Source organism: Cucumis melo, chromosome 4 (genome assembly GCF_025177605.1).
Source record: "Cucumis melo cultivar AY chromosome 4, USDA_Cmelo_AY_1.0, whole genome shotgun sequence".
Classification (NCBI taxonomy): domain Eukaryota; kingdom Viridiplantae; phylum Streptophyta; class Magnoliopsida; order Cucurbitales; family Cucurbitaceae; genus Cucumis; species Cucumis melo.
In genome coordinates, this window is record NC_066860.1 from 19,929,531 (window position 1) to 19,935,901 (window position 6,371).

General features: G+C 32.5%; 1 long non-coding RNA gene across 1 annotated transcript; it reads right to left on the reverse strand.

Annotated features, from left to right (window-relative positions):
• Nucleotides 1-267: 267 nt before the first annotated feature.
• On the reverse strand, nt 268-1,357 carry LOC127149029 (uncharacterized). The gene is made up of 2 exons (XR_007820233.1): nt 1,084-1,357; nt 268-697 (listed from the first exon to the last, which is right to left on the reverse strand). It is a non-coding gene; the product is annotated as an uncharacterized LOC127149029 (long non-coding RNA).
• Between the last annotated feature and the right edge of the window lie 5,014 nt (nt 1,358-6,371).

Below are 6,371 nucleotides of genomic sequence, written 5' to 3' on the forward strand. Positions count from 1 at the left end.
TATGAAATATCCTATATAGGGATAAAGGATATGGTAATGGCAAAAACCAAACATAATGACAGAGTAGAAAATGTCAATGCCTACAATGGTAAAATAAGTAATAACTACGTTGAGTCACAACTAATAAGGACACAAATCAGACAGAAAAGATATACACTGGATCATAGATTGACCCAAACAGTAGACAACATTGGGTCACAAATCATGAAGAAAAAAAATCAAGGACCAAGCTTATATTTGATCACTGAGCACAAAATTAGAAAGACGTGAGTAAAAGTAATATGAATTATAGATCATGGAGTATGAATCACAAATCAAAATATGATTCACTAATCAAATAAATTAGAATTTTGAATAGAACAAAGACAATTCTCTCCCTCCAACATTTCCAATGATTCCATTTGTCGATGATCACCTTTGACAACTAACTCCAGCGAAGATAATCCCTACTTTTAATTTCAGCAAAAAATTAGCAACTATGAATATTTTACAACAATATCTACATAATTCGATCAATATTATTGAATAACTTATTTTCCTATAAGAAAACACGACTAATAAACAAATTTTCTTGAATTGCTTATTTTTGACGAAATTAAGGGTCACATGTTATGCTCTGCCTCGTATGCGTCCTCAATTCGTCTGCTGCACGTAACGCGACTTAAGCAATATTCCTTGCGCCTCTAATGCAAAACACCTGAACACTCGCTTAAGTCCTTAAGTACTAAGTCATAAAGAACACAACCACAATGCAATTGAAAAACAAATAACACTTTTCTTTATTAACTTTAAACTAGGCGTTCCTATAATACAATACACATGCTTCTTAAATAAAACAACTACAACAATAATCTTAACAATAACAACTATAACTAGAATGAGTATGAACTACTCAGGGGAGCATCTAAAGGAGCAGAAGATTATTATTATTAGACATTGAAACGAAAATGTTGGAGTTGTGTAAAAAAGGAAATGAATGAAGAAATTATTTTGAGATAAGGAAAGGAAACATTTCCAGCTTCGTTGCCTAACCTCGAATCATTCAGTCAAGTTTCTAACCTAGAAAGGAAGAAGAAGACTAACCTCGAATCATTAGGCTTCAAGTGCATTGGATGACGATGAGTTCCCTTAGCTTGTATGAACAGAGAGACAATCGATTATCGCGCAATGAACAGAGAGACGACAGACAGAGATGGAAGCGACATCGTCGTTGGTTGAACGAAAATCATGAGTGGCCGACCGTGAAGAGATGAGATGAGATGAAGAAATCGATTGAATATTATGAGAGATGAAGAAGTCGATTGAACTGTGAGGGCCGACCGAAGAAGTAGAAGAAGAGATGAGAGATGAAGAGATGGAGAACTCCAAACAACTATCAATTTGAGGAAATTGATGTGACAAAAAGAAAATATTTGGGCTAGCGCTCGCGGGATATTTGTTTAATTATAATTATTTTTTTTCTTTTCAATAGCTCAATTTAAAATGGGCTATTTTAAAGGGCTATTAAAAGCCCAATATGTTGTGGTGCCATCATGTGGTCAGCTGACCAATGATTACCTTGACTCGTTATGTGCATATAATAGCTAGCTCATTGACAAGAATATGACTAATGATTTACTCTCATTCATAGCATACAATATTAATGATTTACCCTAAACTCTAAAAGTTGAAGTGGGGAATTGACTATTTTAAATTTTAACCATTCGGTTGTAAATAATACAATTTTATTGTAGTAAAATGAGGGTTAAAAGTAACTGTTACTTCTCATTGTTTTACATATTTTATTGTGTTATATTTTGATGAGTAAACAAAATTTATAATTTGGTTTTTTTTTTTGAAAAAACTATCTATTTTCAATAAAAATTAATAAATTTGTGATTTAGAAATATTGGAGTAGTGGTTGATTGTTATTTAATAAAGTAAATCTCAAAAGGGGACATTTGTTGAATAAGAAATTTTGGAACCAATTACAAATTGTCATGTCATTTACTAAAATAATTGTATTTTGATTAACTAAAATTTGACATGTGTCTCAAATTAAATTTAAAGACAAATTGAATAATTCTAATGATATCACATGTCTTTATTATGACAATTGGATCAAATTAATTATTTTGATTCAATTAAATATTATTTACTTGGGCTACTATTCAATTGAGCCCAAAAATAGGCCTTCATTTAGCCTAAAATTAAATATGACCAAAATCCACGTGATTAAGTCTATGGGTATGGTCCATGGACCAGACTAGACTCAAGTCCATAAAAGCCCACCAGGGAACTCTATAAATATATGAGTTCTCTTTATTTGTGGGGGTTGAAAATTTTTTACTGCAGAAGGTCTAGAGAGAATTCTTCCAAGAATAGAAGACTCTATAACTCTTGAAGTCGACCACCCTCGAAGATTGAAGCTCCTTTGAAGATACAAACTTTCTTCCAAGACTTCAACTTCACGTATTCCGCTTTCTTAAATCAAGCATAAACATCCAATTGAGAGAGAATCATAGTATTAAATTCTAGAGATCGAACTGCATCGCATCAAATCAACACAAGCACAACATCAACACAAGTTTAACTCCACGAACCAAATTTCTCTGGAAATCTAGTGTGAATAAATTGGCATGCCTAGTGGGACATCTTTACCTCTCTTCTCTCTCTCGTTATCCAAATCTACAGAAAAATCAATGGCATCTAAGAAAACTACATCCAAATCTTCTGTTGCAAGCAACACTTACACAGGACTCAAAACGTGCAGTTGTTCTAAGGGAATCATCCAGGAGCAGGATCAAGGTTCTGCTATCGTGCAACATTCTTAAGTAATTAATGGAGTCTCTTAAAGCTGAGATTGTCCTAAAAGAAAATCCTTTGTATGATAATTTTGACTCTGCCTCTAGCAAGTTAAAGAAGGAAGCACACTCTGACGTGATGTCTGTCATGATAGTTGACATAACGATCGAGGCTGCCATGGCAGAGATGGGGAGAAAAATTAGCCTCTTGATGACGGTTGTGGAGGAACGAGACCACGAAATAAGCTTTGAGAGAGTAGATGCAGACTCGTGAAACTGCTGAGTCAAATCAAACTTTTGTTGTCAAAGCTACTGATAAAGGGAAGAATGTGGTGCAAGAACACCAACCACAACAACAATCAGTTTCTGTTTCTTCTCTCTCAGTTCAGCAACTACAAGATATGATTGCAAATTCCATTACAGCTCAGTATGGAGGACTGCTGCAAACTTCTTTCATGTACTCCAAGCTATACACCAAGAGAATCAATGACTTACGAATGTCTGTTGGGTACCAACCTCAAAAGTTATAACAATTCGATGGAAAGGGCAATCCAAAGCAACACATTGCTCACTTTTTTTAAACATGCGAAAACGCAAGATCAAGAGGAGACCAACTAGTTAGGCAGTTTGTTCGAAACTTAAAAAGAAATGCTTTCGAGTGGTATACTGATCTAGAGTCGGAAGTAATTGACAGATGGGAACAACTGGAAATAGAGTTTCTCAACTGCTTCTATAGCACTGGGTGCGTCGTCAGCATGATGGAGCTGACAAACACCAAACCACGGAAGGGAGAGCCAATCATTGACTACATAAATCGATGGAGAGCTCTAAGCCTGGATTGCAAAGACAAGCTCACATAACTGTCTATAGTGGAGATATGCACCCAAGGTATGTATTGAAAACTTCTCTATATTTTACAGGAAATAAAACCTCGCACGTTCGAAAAATTGGCAACTCGTGCCAATGATATGGAGCTGAGTATCGCCAATAGAGGAGAAAAATATTTCTTGGTTCAAAGAACGAGGAGTGACAAGAATGAAATCAATGATACTAAAAAAATTACAAATAATGTTCTAAATGAGTCTATAGTTGTTCAAGAGACTCCATTGAAATCTTTCTCTAAAAGAAAAGAAACAAAACATGAAAGAAATCACGATGGCGATGAAAAGCGATGTCCAACTCTTAGAGAAAGACAGAAAAAAGTTTATGCCTTTCTTGACTCTGATGTTGCAGACATGTTGGAGCAATTGATAGAGAAACAACCTATTCAGTTGCCAGAATGTAAATGACCAGAGCAAGCAGGAAAAGTAGATGATCCTAACTACTGCAAGTATCATTGGATAATTAGTCACCCTGTTGAAAAGCGCTTCGTGTTGAAGTAGCTAAGTCTAAAGTTGGCCCGTAAAAATAAGATTGAGCTGAATATTGATAAAGTAGCTCAAATGAATCATGTAGCAGTCAAAGATGACTTCAAGTGTTCTGCCATCAATGTTGTTTTATAATCAAAGGGAAAGTTTGATTCAATTTGGGACTTTCGAACCTATACTTGTTCGATTCCAACAAAAGATCATGACGATTCCAACATTTCGAACCTATACTCATACTTCTCCAAAATGTAGTATTTTCTCTTTCTTCTTCTTTATTTTTATATCTTCAATAATTCATTATAATTTTTATTTTAAAAGAAAAACAATAATTTATTCAACCGTAACGATTACTTAAAAAAAGTTAAAAATTTCAAGTCGTATTTAAAGAAATGAAGGCAATTTTTTTTTATGCAAATTAGGACGATTTGTTAAATTAAATATATGAAATTCATATATTGAATTTAGAATATGAATTTAAAAAAATTATTCTCACGTATCGATTATTTAAAAAATATTTGGCAAATTGCTTTACGAAAACTTGAATGATTTCATAAATTAAATATACAAAATTTGTGTATTGGAGTTAGAATATGAATTAAAAAATTAATAACTTATTCGCACGTAACAATTATGTAAAAAAGATTGAAATAAACGTTGCATTTAAAGAAATTATTGAAAATTAATTTATAAAAATAGAACATTTTGGAAAATTAAATATATGAAGTTTGTGTATTAGATTTAGAATACAAATTAAAAAAATAATAATCATTTATTCGCCCGTAACGATCACGTAAAAAATGTTGAAAATGGACGTCAGATTTAAAGAAATTACTAAAACATTTTTTACAAAAATAGTACAATTTGGTAAATTAAATATACGAAACTTGTGTATTTGATTTAGAATACGAATTTTTAAAAAAATGTATACAAAAATAAATTTCAAAACACTACCTATATAACCCTCCTTCCAAACACATCTTATTATAACCACCTCATAACTTTTCTCCCAAACACATCTTATCATAACACTACCTACATAAGCTTTTCTCCAAACATATACTATGATCATAACATTAGGTTTATCATAATACTAATTTTATCATAACACTAACGATCCATAACACAACCCTTCCCCAAACGGTTCCTTAGATTTAAAGGTGACGCTTTATTAATTATTTGGTTTCCAATTGAAAGAGTTTTGAACTTCCTTGGTTGGTCTTTGCTTGGGAATCCGAAGAATTGACTTCGATACATCATTGGTGTTGGAATGTCTCGATTTCATTAAATATTTTCTTAAATGATGATTGCTTTTTAAGATCATAAACAATGGACGATCAGATGATTTTGGAACTAAAAAATGACTAAAGACTAGAAAACCAACTAGGGCTTGGATGATTAGGTCATGCGTTGACTCAATATAGGGCATGATGTGGCCGAATCGAATAGTTGATATGGACACATCACCCTCATTTCCTGAAAATTTGTTAAAATTGTCTCTAAAAGTCATAAAATTTGTTCCAAATCATCCTAAACTAAGTTAAAGTTGGTAAGTGACATGTGTTCGCTCATTTTACTTGTTTTAGAGCATTATATATGGGATTTAAACATCATGTTAAGTGACTTTATTGCTAAAAAGTGGATCAGTAAAAACATATATTTTTTGATGTGTATCTGCTATCTCCAAAACACAATCCATATAATTGTAATTTAATAACCATATATGATGTTTTGAATGAAAACTTAAGAAGCTAGCATTTGGAGAGAATGAATGAAGTTGTACGCTTAGAAAGAGTCTATCCTATCACAAAATTGACATTTTCTATTATTTAAAGTAACTTATTGATGAGATAATGAGACAATACAATTCACATTTTCATCATAAATTTATTATAAAGTGAGATATCAGTAGTAAAAAGATGAAAAGAAAAAGCTATATTATGTAGCATAATCCTCCTTTTTTAAGGGAAGATTAATTTATGTTTGGATTTGTATAACCATGGTATTAGTTATAATGTAAACATCTGAAGGTGGTCCATTTCCTTAAAGTATGTTCACTCATTCACTCAACCCATAATTTCTTCAAAGAGGGATAAGAGAATGACCCCACACTATAACACACACACACACACACACATATAAAACATCTTATACCTATAAATTATTGCTTTTAATGAGTGTTGGGTATTAACCAATTAGTAAGTGAGAGAGACAGAGAGCAAGA